We start from the raw sequence: 15,938 nt of genomic DNA on the forward strand, positions 1-15,938 counted from the left end.
TTGTAGAAGAGCAGAGGACTCCTACCCTTCCGGTGCACCAGGACCATGTTCTTAATTTTTAGTGTAGTCCGAGTTAGACATTTGTTTTTTATTGCTCTGTGTGAATTATTTTGGTTATTTCATGTTCTTTGTTATGTGTATCTATTTACTCCGTCTGTCCTTTGACCTTGGATTATATTCTATTGATTTCCGCTAGAATCTTGGCTCCTTTAGTATTTAATAAAATCGTCGTTCAGATTTAGACACAGCATATTGAAGAGGTCATTTATGGTGTTGAAAAAACACTTCAAATAAACGATGTTTTATTTTTTTCGGTCTACATATTACGATAGTCCTTTCTGTATGTAGATCTGTGTTTTTGTTTAGAGAATTATTCATTCTGACCCAAATAAAATCAATCAAAAAAAAAAAATATAAAATAAAATAAAAAAAAAGAAAAAATAAAAAAAAAAGAACGATAACTTTTGTATCACATCTATTTACTAAACAATCTTAAATTTGTTTTTTATTTTATAAGTTCAACAATCGATTGACTAACCGAGATTGGTTATGTAGCACTTTTCTGTTTCTGAACTAGAAATACAAGTGTTTTGTTTAATTTTTGTCATGAAGGAATCACCCCCTTCTCAACCCGTCTGATTTCAAACAGACTGCTTCTTATACTGTATAACTATTTTGAAGAAAAAATATCAAGAGACAGGGAGCACCGTATGGGGAATGTCAGGATCCTGTTGAATATTTCCAGAAATATTCTGTAAGATATTCTACACAGGTTTGTACATATACTTCCCACCGAGATACCATCGTTTGAAAAAAAGAGCACGAAGTCTGCAATTTATCTTATTTTACATAACCTCAGATACCAATACTTGTTTGACACACTGTTATAGTTTGTTGTAAATGTATTAACATTTGCATGATTTTAAAATCTTTCTGCGTTTGACTTAACATCATGAACTCAACATATGTTTGGCTTACTTTTCAAACAAACGTTATTGGCTGTCGACTCACAAGGCCGTCTCTTCTAAGTCGCAGAATGGATAAAAATGTTAAAGTTTTGACACATGTTGATGTGCATGATGGAAAAATATATTTTCTAGACCCTTAAATAAGAGAGGTAAATTCTAAATGGTTTTCACTTTAAAATATCATCGTTAACGGCTGCATGATAAAGTTTCATATATATAGGGATGCCTATGGAAGTGTTTTTGCTTGTTTTACCTTATCGTTCATTTTAAATTATTCTGTGCATTTGTTTTATCTAGAACTGCCTACAACATTGTTTGCAAAACCTACTTACCTCAGTATGTTGCTGTACTGTTGGTAATCTCCAAGAAGAAATCGAATACTTTACGGGATTATTTTATTGGCCAAATCAACAACCGATGAGTGATCTGATGACGATACAGTGATCTACAAAAGTTGTTCTTCCACTCGAGGTAAACCCTTAGTTTGGCAACTATTACATTACTTCCATTATATAAAATTTTCATTCAATGATACGTATTGAAGGATAGGGAATTAGGATTTCGTATGGTGGGACAGGATTTTCGAGAGAATATAAAAGTCAGTTTTCGAATAATTTTATGCAAAATTTAATTTCAATTGAATAAAAAATAGTAAAAATGTTGCTTTATTAGAAAATATTTCATTAAAATTTATTGCCTAATTAATAAATAAAGAAACAAAGGGAAACCTTACGAGAATGGGAACGGAAATGGGATACGTAGCTCAATAAACATAACTATATACTGTATATAGAATATACATAAAGGAAGTAGACCTAGGGTACGGGACATATCTCTTGAAATCAGTGCATATTTGTATTATATACAATTTCAACAAAGCCTATCAAGCTTTCATTTGTAATAGAATGAAATCAATCCATGTTACTTTGATGCTTATATGAGATTGATATTAAATACTGACTACAAACGTTTCAATGATTTGTTAGAATTGTGTCCCCTGCCCTAGGTCTACCTTCTTAATGAAAATAACATAGGAAATAGGAAACTACAAAAAAGAGAAGCGGGATTTATGCATGTGACAACATTTACATAAATCACATACTTTAGGAGTTATCCCTGTATATTACATTATGTTTAAGGAGGTAGACCTAGGGTAAGGGACAAAACTCTTAACAATCATTGGAATGTATGTATTCAGCATTTTACATCAATCTTATTCAAACGTCTTATTAACTTGGATTCATTGTATGCTGCTTCAAACGAAAGCTTGAGAGGCTTTGGTTAAATTGAATATAATACAAACATAACACTCATTTCATGAGTTATGTCCCTTACCCTAGGTCTACCTCCTTAAGTGGCTTAGAAGTTAACGGAAACATAACACAGAATATAATATACCAATAAAATATTATTAAATAAAGGAGGTAGACCCAGGGTAAGAGACAAAACTCTTACAAATCATTGGAACATTTGTATTCTGCATATTACAACAATCTCATGTAAACATGTAAGTAACTTTGACTACATTCTGTTAAGCTTTGGTGAAACTTAATATGATATAAACATATCACTGATTTCAATAGTTATTTCCTTTCCAGGTCCACCTCCTTAAAGTATTTAATATTTGTCGTAATCACCAGTTTATTGATTTCATTCTACATCATACCAATTTGAAATCCTGACAAATTGTTTCAAACTTTCGAGCATTTAATGGTCAAACCATTAGATTTTAAAAAAGCACTAGTAGTTTTTTTTATTTTGACTATTAATATGTCTTTTTTTATTTTGTGGTAGACACAAAATGTGTTTCGGATGTGAGAAAAAAGTTTTCGCGACAAACGTCGGAAGAATGCAGTTGTCCTCCCCCGTGTATGTGGGTTTTTGAAGCTCTGAATATTATTCTGCGTCTATGAATTGTTTCGGTAATCTTGTAGTAGTGTTCTCGACATTAGTGGTAACACCAGAGACTTCATACAGTCCATAAACCAATTCAAGCAACTAATTGAACTCCATGGTCTGTGATTAAATTATCGCTGACTCATCATCAGTGACTGATATGATCGCGGCTTTGTTATGTTAATTGACTGGTGATCGGCTGTAAAATTTTAAATTAAAAACAATGTGTAATATCAAATTTTCTTGAATTCAAAAAAATCATTGAGTATTTCAGTGATAAAGCAAATGAAAAAGAAAAGTAATTAAAGTGCTGCCGAAACTTGTATCATTTAGTTGATATGTGTTAAAAAAACCAAAATTAACTAATTCGAAAATACATAATTTCTGGTCACGTAATGTAAAATGGAAACGGTCAACATATAACATTATCAGTTTGAAGAATCGATGATTGATCGAAAACTGATCAGTTGTCAATTAACAATTGCAATTACATTTGCACGTATTGATTCGGGTACTGAAGTCACTGCTGATCAGGCAAGCTCACGATATCTAAGGAATAGATTGACGATTCCTTAGCTCACAGTCCAAATTAAAGTTTGATAGGCTGGCATGCTTACGTTTGCGCTATTTCTTTCGTGAGCTTGCACAACATCGATCCGGTTAAGGGTGAAGGTCAATTACCACTGTTTCATTCATTTTAAGTAAATCTCCATCTGATTATGTTATACATAGTTGGAAAGCCTTTATAATTTTTATTTTTGATATTTTGTTTAAAAGCATTAACTAAACATGTGAATTTTCATAGAACATTTGTTCATAAGATATATACATAATACAGAATGTACAGTAGAATTCCAAATAAAGAGAGAATACTGTACAAACCATCGGATTTTCTATGTGAATTATCTTCCAAATGCAGACATAGTGGAATTAATGATTATACATTCCATCACATAGATCTATAAAGCAACTTGATAACAAAAACAAAAATATGTAGACTGTTTTGAGATGTATCACATATTTCAGAATCTGCAGGATTCTTAGTTGGAGTACTACTACAAACACGAACCATAAATCCATTACACGACCATACACAAACAATGCTATAAGACAACCTCAAATTGCCACATCTTACAAATACGAAAATATATTGGCACAAGGATGCTATTAATTAAATGTCTTCAGCACATTATTCATCACCTAACGCAGATTTAAACCACTGCAAAGTAGTAGAATTACAAATAATGTAATTCCACATTCTACATTATTATTGCAATTCTTCTGCAGTCATCATCAATAATTATGTAAATAATGGTAACATCAAAACTAACGAAAACTTATCCGATTCAAAAAGCAATTATTACTCATTTTTTTAGAAGAAATTGATCACTTTTCAGACCAATGATCATAGATCCAAAGTTACGTTTTGTAGGTTATTTGACTCAATATAGAATTACTCAATTGTTATTCTGGACAAATACATTTAACAATATTTCTAATCTTTCATTTGAATTATAATCAATCGACAAGATAACGATTCTAGAACTGCCATTTTGGGGTTTTTTTTGCCATTAATTACACATTGTCTAGGAGCCTGGAACAATAACTGAGTAGTTCAGAGCTATTACTATTCCTAGTGGTTCTACCTTCTACAACAATAACTAGGCACAACTTTCAAAAGAAACGGCTTTAGGATTTAAGTAATACTCCAGCTAAGAATCATGCAAAATGTGATTCATGGGTAAAAAGCCTACATATTATTATTTTTGTTATTTTGTTTAAAATGCTTTAGTAAACAAAAATAAACATTTGGTTTTTCATATAACCCGTGCTCATAGGAGATAAATATTATAAAGAATGCACTCTAGATTTCAGACTTCAGGGAGATAACTCTGTAAATGACACTCAAATACAATAGAACCTACTGGATTTTCAATGTTGATTATCTCCTAAGAGCAGACAGATCGGAATGAATAATTGCACTTTTCATAATATACACCCATAAAACGGCATAATTACAAAAATAAAAATATGCAGCCTTTTTTGGGTGTATTATATTTTTTCAGATTTTGAATGTTTCTTTCAAAGACTGTTACTTAAACTGTTTACAAGAGCCACTCCCACTAAACTGTTAGAAAAGTCGACTTTGCTAAAACTGTAGATAATGAATTTCAGCTTAGTCAGGACAGAGTTTTTGCTTTAAAAAGACTAAAAATATACCTCTCTTGTAGCGACTATCAAAGTATTACTTAATTCGAATATCAATTTGATGCGTTATATCTAAAATGTCCATTTCAATTTGTTCATCTTTCCCACTTTTGCGGCTTTCTTCTTACAATTATAGGACAAAACTGTATCAGTGATTATGTATCGCAGGCAAATGTGCCACACATGAGAATCATGTGGTTTGCATCATATGATTATCATATAAATCAAGCACCATATGATAATCATATGTTTCGGCTTTTATTTTCAATAGCTTCATTATTGTAATTCAGCAAATAATAAGAATTCTTCAATTTAATCCATGCATACATGCAGATGAAATAAAAACTAATTAAAAAGTCTTTTGTTCGTAAAGTTATCATATCATAAATTACATTGACATCTTATAAAATAGAATGTTGCAATTATATGAAATAACCCTAACGTGTCAGTCTCAGTAAGAATCAGGCAGTGGGTGAAACATGGTATGACAAAAACCCACCATTTTAAAAGTGTAATTTGATTATTTCACCATCAAAATTAAGGCTTACAGACAAGATTTTCTACATCATGCTGGACCATTGAGTTGCGATTTCATTGAAATGCACTGAAAACGAACATGTCAAGTACAGATAACTCTGTCAAAAACCTCATTTGTCTAACAATTTACTGAAAACATTCTGCGCAAAAAAGAGATCAAATAATGTGTCTTTTCATATGGAGAAAGTATCTCTGAATGATATTACATTATCAGATCGGTGGGGTTTTGAATTGCATGTATTTCAAAATATAAAATAATCTTCAAAATCCTTTAAAAGGAAAAAAATGTGTATCTTTGATGACGGAGAATACGTAATTTTACTAAATTGGATAAAAGGACAATGCAATGCTTTCCTACTATGCTACTTTTTTTAATGCGATAACTGTAAAACTGCTTGAACACATTAAACTTGGAACTGTTCATGCATAGTGTTGGTTAACTTAAAACCTTCACAAGTATTTTGTCTCAAATGTTAGGATGATGTGAGTATTTTGGTTAATCCTGACAATTGTAAGGTATAAAGTTACAGGAGATTGTGTATTTTTTTTAACTCTTTAATGGATTTCCTTCTTAGCAAACAATTAGCTGCAAAACAATTTTCTAATTGATAAATGCTATTTACTCTTAAGTATTTTTAAATATCAAGAATAATAATAAAAAATACCATTACAGTGATTGTGTTTCAGATTGTTAGCATAGTTTTGACACAATGTATGCCATAAGCTAATGGTAGAGTGATGTGAGAATGTACTAAACCAGAAATCTTTTAATAGTGTATTTTACAGTGAACTATGATGTTTCTAATCGTCTTGGATTAAGCTATTTGAATGCATTTTGACATATTTTATTACTTGTTCTGGTGCAAGAACTATGAAATTGTTTGCAATCCTAAATAAAAAAATAGAAAGAAAAAAAAGAAATATCTACTGTTAAATATTTTACGTATAAGGTTAAATGCATACTGTTCACACGAATAGCTGTAATGATAAATTAAAATTGTAACATATTTGTAAATTTATCATAGTCAAATTGTTTGAAATCTGAATAAATATAGTGATCAATGGGTAATATGACAATTTTGATTTGTTTATTTTTCTCAAAACCTGAAAGGGAGTAATGTATTTGAACTTTCATTAAGTTATTAATCATTGCCATTGCAACAAGAAGTTACAAAATGTAAATATTCACTGTTGCATCAGAAAACAGCAGCTTGTGAGCATACTATAGAAAACAGCAGCTTGTGAGCATACTATAGATATGAAAAAATAAAGTAAGTTATTACAACTTTAGAATATCATAAAATTTTCTTATGAGACTGTGACATTTTTGTTTTCCTTTGAAATTTAAAAATAGATGAAATGATAAAATGCAACTCAATTGCTAGACTTATTTTATTACCTTTTTGCTATAGTAATGATTCCTTATTTGTTTCAGAAATTAATTTGTAGGAATTTTGTTCAGATATGATGTCCAAAACAGTGTAAAACAATTTGACACAAATAACCTCAAGGACAATGTTCTTTCAGATATAAAAAAAACAACAAATCAGCTGATATTAAAACAGAAGTTCAGTTTTCCCCATAAAGCGTATGGCAACTCATCTTTTATTACAAGAACATAAGAAAGACTCCAGATAAGAATGATGCAAAATGTGATTCATGGGTAAAAAACCTACATATTTTTATTTTTGATATTTTTTTTTGAAATGTAATAGTAAACAGAAATTAACATGTCGTTTTTCATATAACCCGTGCTCTTAGGAGATGAAAATTGTATAGCATGCACTGTAGATTTCCAAATTAAGGGAGATAACTCTGTAAATGACGCTCAAATACAATAGAATCTACTGGATTTTCAATGTTGATTATCTCCTAAGAGCAGGTAGATTTAAATGTATACTTACATATTTCATACTATAGACCCATATAACAACTTAATTACAAATATAAAAATATGTAGCTTTTTTTAGGGTGTATCACATTTTTCAGATTTTGCATGATTCTTACAAAGACACTACTTAAGTCTTTCAAGCTTCAATGGTAAAGTACTTTTTTTCGGAATCATTTATAACGAAACCTGAGATTCAATCTTCTAACGAGTAAACACTACAATGGTTTTGCTAAAACATGAGGAGTGTTCCCCCTTTCGATTTCCGAGAAAGATTTTGTTTACCACTGAAGATTTCCGACAAGGGCTTTTTACATCTAACAATTAAGAATTCCTGGCGTCTTAAGAAAGGCAAATAGTTTGGAATTGATTCTTGATACTGATTGTAAAAAAAACGTTTGTTCAATAATGTTTTTCCTGTATTTAAAATAATATCCTGATAACAATATAAAATATTTGAATGTGTTTGTCAGTGTATTCATATATTGTAACCATTAGAAGATATGATAATATTGAAAATTTTGTTAAACTATATGTATGTTTTTTTTGCTGAATAGCAGCAACAAGAAATGAAGAAATGTACAAATGAATGCACGCAATGTGAACGAAAAAATAGTATTTTTAATGGTATGTGTTATAGTTGACAATGAATCACTTTCTGAAAATTACTCGAATGTGCCAACCACTTATTGAGATTTAAGATAGAAGTAATTTGCACGTGACTTTTTGTATTGCGCTAGAACTATAACAGATAGACTTCTGGAACAGGGTTATATTGCTTCAAGGTTAAAGTCATCACTACAGAAGTTTTATGGTCGTCATCATAAACTCGTGGATCGTTATAGTGTATACATCTGCACCATGAAAACTGATTTATTAAACGGGTCATAGTTTTCCTTTCCTCGTTTGTCTACACCGGACTTGACTTTTTATGAGCAATTCGGCGGGTGCTTCTAGAAAAGCAGAGGACGCTTAACCTACCGGTGCACCTGTTCCATGCTCCCAGTTTTAAGTGGAGTTAGAGTTGCTCATTCGCTTTTGTTACATTGTATGTATGATTTTAGTTACTTTATATTCTTTGTTGTGTCTGTCTGTTTTCCATGTCTGGTCTTTGTCCCTGGATTGCATTCTTTAGATTACCACTATAACCTTGGTTCCTTGGATTACTCTTTGATTACCGGTATAACCTTGGTTCCTTTGATTGCTCTTTGATTACCGCTATAAACATGGTTCCCTTGATTTCTCTTTGATTACCGCTATAACCATGGTTCCCTTGATTGCTCTTTGATTACCGCTATAACCATGGTTCCCTTGATTGCTCTTTGATTACCGCTATAACCTTAGCTCCCTTGATTACACTTTGATTACCGCTATAACCATGGTTCCCTTGATTACTCCTTCACAAACAAACAAACAAATCTTCCCAATGGCTGCAAATATCGGTAACATAGATAAGTCTCATGGTCATAGTAATGTTATACATGTTGAAATAAAAAACTAAAACACATATTTAGTGTTATTATTTATATCTCCGTTTCAAAGTTTTCTCATTAGAATGTATTTTCTGTGAACATATTTACTCTACATCGTACTATGCTGTAACATGGCCTCACAACACTAAATTAGTAAGTAACCGATTTAAAGATCATAGCTTGAACCGAAATGTTCATTGTCTTATCGGTATAGTGTGTACTGAAATAAACAGCTCTTTCTATTTATAATGCACATTCCCTCTTAATTAACCATTTGTTAACACTATGAATATATACGAACGATAAAAAAAACCAACAATATTTTGTGCATTTTTCATATCAGCCTTTTGTGCCACTAGGCATAAAGAGGATAGGTAGGTAGGTATTTCTTAGAAGTCCATTGTAGATTTAACCAGTGCATAATAACTGATTTTTTCTTTTTGGTCCGGTCTTTCGTGAGATTCTAAAACATATCATGTCGAATGTTTAGGGGTGCTCATTTCTGATGATACAGGTACTGAAGTTTTGAAAATACCAAAGTATAGTTTTGTCTAAAAATCAAGCAGGGGAGTCTCATCATATCTCAAGATTATCAATGAAATTGTTCAAATATAGTTGTTACGTTCTAGAAACAACAATTCCTGTTCAAATCCTTAATCGAGAAATATTAGATGTTTTGTTATAGTGTTAAATTCTAACGGGAAATTTTCCCGTACTTTTCTGTAGTAGAAAATAACAATTTGTTTTAGTTTTGAAAACAGTTCCTACTGATGAAATTCCAATGAAGACATATTTGGGATTAAGAAATACACGAATCACGGATTATAAGATACTACCCTATTTTAAGGCAGAGCGTTCCTCAATGAACCATCTTGTACATGTTTACTTAAAATACAAACACATTTAATTAACTGGTGAATTAATTCATTCAGAAATGAGTTTTATTTTCATGAATGACCAGTTATACTTCTTCGATTAGTACTAATAGCCCTTGAATGATTGTATAGTACTCGGCCTTGCCTCAGACAATTACATTCTTACTTACCCATTATTACGAACCTTGGGCATATGCCATTATTGATGGCATTTATTGATACTATCTTATACTTATGAGACGGTATTGATTATGAATGGTTAATAAGAAATTGAGAATTAAGTATGAAGAATGATGTCATATGAAATGGATAATGGGGTATGGGAAATAGTACAACGAGGAATAAGAGTAAACGTAAACAATGAAGCCAAGATTCTCGAGGAAATAAAACAAAATGCAATGCAGGGACAAAGACTAGTCAGCGAAAACAGACACACACAAAAAAAAACCCAAAAAACAAAAAAAAACCAAAACAATTCAAAAACAAAATAAGCAAAATAATACATACAAAGAAGCAATAGTATATGAGCTACTCGGACTCCAATACAAACTGGAAGTATGGTAGGGAAAGCGTCCTTCCTCTGATTTTCTAGGAACGTACTCAGAGTTATTCATAAAAATTCAGATCAGAGATAAAGAGGAAAGGAAAACTATAACAAATCAGTTCTCATGGTGCAGATGGATACACCGTAACGATCCATGAGTTCATGATGACGACCATAAATCTTCTGTAAGGATGGTTTTATTTTACCCTTTTTCGGGTAGGTGGATTTTGGCAATTGGGGAAGGGGAATGGGGTATGATGAATAGGACAAGAGAGAATTGGGGAGGGGAATGGGGTAAGGTGGTAAGGACAGGAAAACAATGGGAGAATGGGAATGGGGTATGATGAAAATGGCAAGTTGGCAACGGGGGAATTGGGTAAGACGGTTAGGACATGGTGCTAATGTGGGAATGGGAATGAGAATGACGAAAGTATGCCTGAGGGAGGAATTAGGTAATGCGGAAACTGAGACAATGTGAGGCTGAGTTTGGCTTACTATAACATGGACCCTTGTTGTTGGAGATAAGACATTTTACCGACACATTTCTGGCAAGTCTGTCTAAAACTCAAACTGCCTATAAAAAAGCTAACGAAAAGTAATTAGATTGAACCAAAGCTTATTAGCTTATTAAATACTCATAATCAATAATATATAGGGAAGATATGATAATTGTTTAATGTGATAAGTTTAATAGACTTATTTTGTGGCAGGTTCAAACAGGTAATCGAAACAAAAATGACCTTTTAAAATTTATACATTTTCTTTCAGAAAGAACTGAAAAAATGTATCATGTATGAAATATGATAAGGCAAAGTTTGTTAAAAACAAGACCTGTATCTTAGAAGACAAAGAATTAAGGTATGAATAAAAAGTAGAAACTCTTTTCGGAAACATTGCAAGTGTATGGAGGGTAAAATGCCAAAATGCATAATTGTTGTAAAAAAGTTTTTGAAAGCCGTCGATTTGTTTCTATAGAGACTTCTTCATGAAGAATGATCAATCTCAGATGGAAAAAGATAATGGATAATTGGAAGGTGAATATTTAGGAATAGCTAATAATGAATACAATAAAAGAGTAATCAAGGGAACCAAGTAGGAAATTTTGCATTCGTGCGTATGGTAATGTTGTCAAATCAATGAAATCAAAAACCTACAACCTTTCCTCTAACCACAAAAATTGGTACCCACGAATAAAAGTACTGAGACCCCGTAAGTAAGACAAAAAACTGAACTGAAATAATATATATAGTATGACAACGGACATCTGTATATATATCTTTTTCAAATGTGTTTCTTTGCTGATGGAATTATTTTCTCTTTTGTTACAGCTCTAATTTTCTTAACGTCCACATACATTTACTTTGAAGCTTACGAAGAAGTAATTGGAGAACCATTGTACGACGTATGTGACAAGATTTTTCACTTATTTTTATGCAATGCGTTACAGTTTTTCTTCAATAAAGAAATGGCAACGTCTTCAAAGGAGAAGGTTAGGTAGTGGCAAATTTTGGCCTCAAAATAAGAAATTGTTCAAAATAAAGATTTTTATCGTAAGTGTTTAAACTAGCTAGTTCGATAAGATTTAGACCAAAACAGAAAAAAATATCTCGTCATTGTAGCATCAACAAAATTGCCTAAATGATGAAAAATCCATATAGTCTAAATATTTCAGCATACGTTTTAAGGTTTTTGTGAAAAACAAATGTGGCCTCATACATGTTCATTCTTGATCTTTACATGTATTGTGTAGTATTGTAAGATATAACATATTTGTCAATATTTTGGATAAACACGGATGCGGCCACTCCCGTGTCAGGCAAAAACCATCGAAAAATATGTGCAAAATGCAATAAAATTGAAGATTTCACTAATATGTGTTAATGTTGACCGCTATTAGGTAAAAAACATTCATGGTATCGCCAAAATCGGCCGCGATATATTTACTACAACCATTATCCTCTCAAAACATACTAACTAGTATAGACCAAAACAAATCTTTCAAAAACATTGAATACAGGGGCCAAAATAGGGCCTTACCGAATCTATTCCTTTAGGGTAAACCCGTTGTTACCGATGGAAACCATAAGTAAAAGCTGAGTATTGGAAAGATGCGTTGAAATCAAATAAAAATACCTTTCCCAAGGTGTATATGAATGTTTGATGAACTGATCATTAAATGATTTGTCTTTATGTAACAAAACATATGAATAATTAAGTAGACTTACCAGATAATGTTGCGTTTTATACAAAGTAATCAATGGAACCAAGGTTATAGCGGTAATCAAAAGAATGTAATCCAGGGACAAAGGCAAGACATGGAAAACAGACATACACAACAAAGAACATAAAGTAACAAAATACATACAAAGTAACGAATCTAATGAGCTTTAACACCATTTAAATGCATTGGATAAAAGGTTGATATTTTCTTTCATATATGTTTAATTATGCACAGTTGTTTTTCTGCATAAATTGTGAGTTCAGACAGTGAAATTATATATTGTTATATATATATATATATATAACGTCTCAGAATTTGACGACTCTATTTGCTACACTGCTCCATCGGATCAAATTGATGCAGGGAAGATATATAAACGTATAGAAATGTCTGAAAAATTCCCAACGATGTTAGAACTGTCAAATTTGCGATGCAAATTTTTTGTCGTTCCCTCGGCGGGACTCGAACTCGTACTGCTGTGACATCTATGGCAACACCGCCTGCACAAAGTCCAGCGCCCTAGACCACTCGGCCAGCTAGGCTATATAAAAATATAGCTTTCGCTGGCTGAGTCATTCCTACTCGTAGGATTAATCTAGGGCTGTAACTTAGTACACGATGCATGGTGGTACGGGACAGTTCATTTAGATGTTAATATGTATGATAGAGGATCAAATTAATGATGCTTGTCACAACAAAACAATATTATTCAACGTCTCAGAATGTGACGGCTCTATTTGCTACACTGCTCCAGCGGATCAAATTGATGCAGGGAAGATATATAAACGTATAGATGGAGCAGTGTAGCCATTAGAGTCGTCACATTCTGAGAAGTTGAATAATATTGATTTGTTGTGACATGCATCATTAATTTGATCCTCTATCCTACATATTAACATCTAAATGAACTGTCCCGTACCACCATACATCGTGTACTAAGTTACAGCCCTAGATTAATCCTACGAGGAGAAATGACCCGGCCAGCGAAAGCTATATTTTTATATAGCCTAGCTGGCCGAGTGGTCTAGGGCGCTTGACTTTGTGCAGGCGGTGTTGCCATAGATGTCACAACAGTACGAGTTCGAGTCCGGCGGAGGGAACGACAAAAATTTTGCATCGCAAATTTGACAGTTCTAACACCGTTGGGAATTTTTCAGACCTTTCTATATATATATATTAACGTTGTTTTATAACTTAATAGTCCACAGAACAATGAACTACGGAACATAGGGTGTGTAAAATTGGGAATCAACATAAAATTGCCTCTCATTTCGTTCAAACGAAACTATGCTTCATGATTTATAATAACGCACGTTTTAAGCCAGAGGAAATTTCTATTTCTAATCTTTAAAAAATGTGTTTCGTGATTTACGTATAGGTCAAAGGTAAATATAAATTGCGAATGAATCAATAGGTTACATGTATTTTTAATGGGGAAAGGGAAATAGGTAAGACAAATAATTTTTTTCGACATACATTAAATAAATTCCTTTTTCAGTTGTTCAAATAATGAATAGTTAGATCATTTGACTGTTAATTTATTGAATAAACCCCACCTTCCACTGATAATACTTTGACAAATTGAAACGTTGTTATATATTTTTCGATTAAAAGTATTTGTCAACATTGAATAATTTTGAATTGTACAATTCATGTAAAACAAACTATTGGTTCTATACACTAAACAGAAAAGATCTATGTAAAATGCACTGAGTATTTACAAAATTACACTTTAAATAAAATTAATTTAATCTTGCAATCATGCACCAGCTTCATGCTTCCAGTTTTTAGTGGAATCCGAGTTGCTCATTTGCTTTTGTTACTTTGTATGTATGATTTTAGTCAATCTATGTTCTTTGTTGTGTGTGTCTGTTTTCCATATCATGTCTGGTCTTTGTCCCTGGATTACATTCTTTTGATTACCGCTATAACCTTGGTTCCCTTGATTACTCTTTTAATTATGTTATCTAAACAAAGATCCGCCACACCTGTCCTGTACTGTAATTAAAACTAATTAAATGGATCATGTTTAAAAACTGGTATCTATCAAGGGGTTTTACCGCAGTTACAATGCAATAATATGATGAATACAGTAGCTATTATAAAAATACAAATTTTGAAATCGGTTTGTCCCAGAGGTGTTTTACCTCCTCTAAAGTTTCAAATCAATTTACGATAAGCGTTTTGCAGAAGCACGTTTTGGATGAATGCATTTTTTTAAATTACACAATTTGAAATGGACTATTCCTATTTGATTGATTGAATATTTTTAAGTTTAAAGTTTAAATACTGTTGAACTATTCATCCTGATGGTAAGAATATTACATTTTATTCATTATGTATTCACTTACACAGTAGTCAGACTGACTGTCCACCACATAGCACGAAATTTGAAATTCCTGAAACACAGAGCTTTCCTTCTATGTATCACCATGTGTCAAAAGAATGTTGTGTTTTTTAACTGCTCTGGTAAAACTTAGTGGTGCTAGATTTGGCTTCCTATTTCAATATTTCTTTATATTTCGTGGATGCATTTTTTTAAACTCCGTTACTCTATGAACTATGTGTACAGCAAACCAATATATGCAATCTTCATATGTTAGTGATCTTTGAATTAAGCTTCAATATTGTTTTTGATTAAATTATGTGTTTTTGTACAACTGTAATTTACGAATAAGTCTTTAGTAAGGAAATATTCAATGCATGATTGTAGTTTTTCTAGGTGCTGAAATCCACCCAATAAGACCTGCGATCGTTGAAAATGTGGATGAAATGTGTTTATTAACCTTAGTAATGCAGTGAATCTATGAACCATTTGTAAAAAAAACAAGTGGATATAAGTAGAATTTTCCAAAGATTTACAAGATATATCCCCGAAATACCAATTTAATCAAGTATAAAAACATACACGAAAAAAAAATAAAACAACAAAACGTAAACAAACACAATGTACAATTTATTTTAGGAGAGAAATCGTTGAAGTACGGTGAGCATATTGTGATACTTACGTCAGTGTACGTCATATCTTAAAGATATTCCAAATGATTAAAAAACAATAATGATTACTGAAATATAAGTCATTATGACAATGTATATTTTCACTGTGAACTCACAATTTAAGCAGAAAAACAACTGTGCATATTTAAACATATATGAAAGAAAATATCAACCTTTTATCCAATGCAGTTAAATGGTGTTAAAGCTCATTTTACTAATAATTTCCCCGAAAAAAAAAGAGGCATTGTTAAAAAGTGCGGAGGCATCTGACACTTGACTTTCACTCACACGCTGTTGAACAGATCGAATCCACTAGAATTCTGACGTACTAC

The 15,938-nt window shown here is 31.9% G+C and overlaps 1 long non-coding RNA gene across 1 annotated transcript; it reads left to right on the forward strand.

The window, feature by feature from the left end:
- Window positions 1-1,270: 1,270 nt before the first annotated feature.
- LOC148602727 (uncharacterized) lies at window positions 1,271-11,855 on the forward strand. The gene is made up of 3 exons (XR_015916796.1): window positions 1,271-1,439; window positions 11,157-11,246; window positions 11,717-11,855. It is a non-coding gene; the product is annotated as an uncharacterized LOC148602727 (long non-coding RNA).
- The last annotated feature ends 4,083 nt before the right edge of the window (window positions 11,856-15,938 follow it).

This window comes from Perna viridis, chromosome 11 (genome assembly GCF_037379345.1).
Source record: "Perna viridis isolate PV_CMFRI_1.1 ecotype Kerala chromosome 11, ASM3737934v1, whole genome shotgun sequence".
Lineage (NCBI taxonomy): Eukaryota > Metazoa > Mollusca > Bivalvia > Mytilida > Mytilidae > Perna > Perna viridis.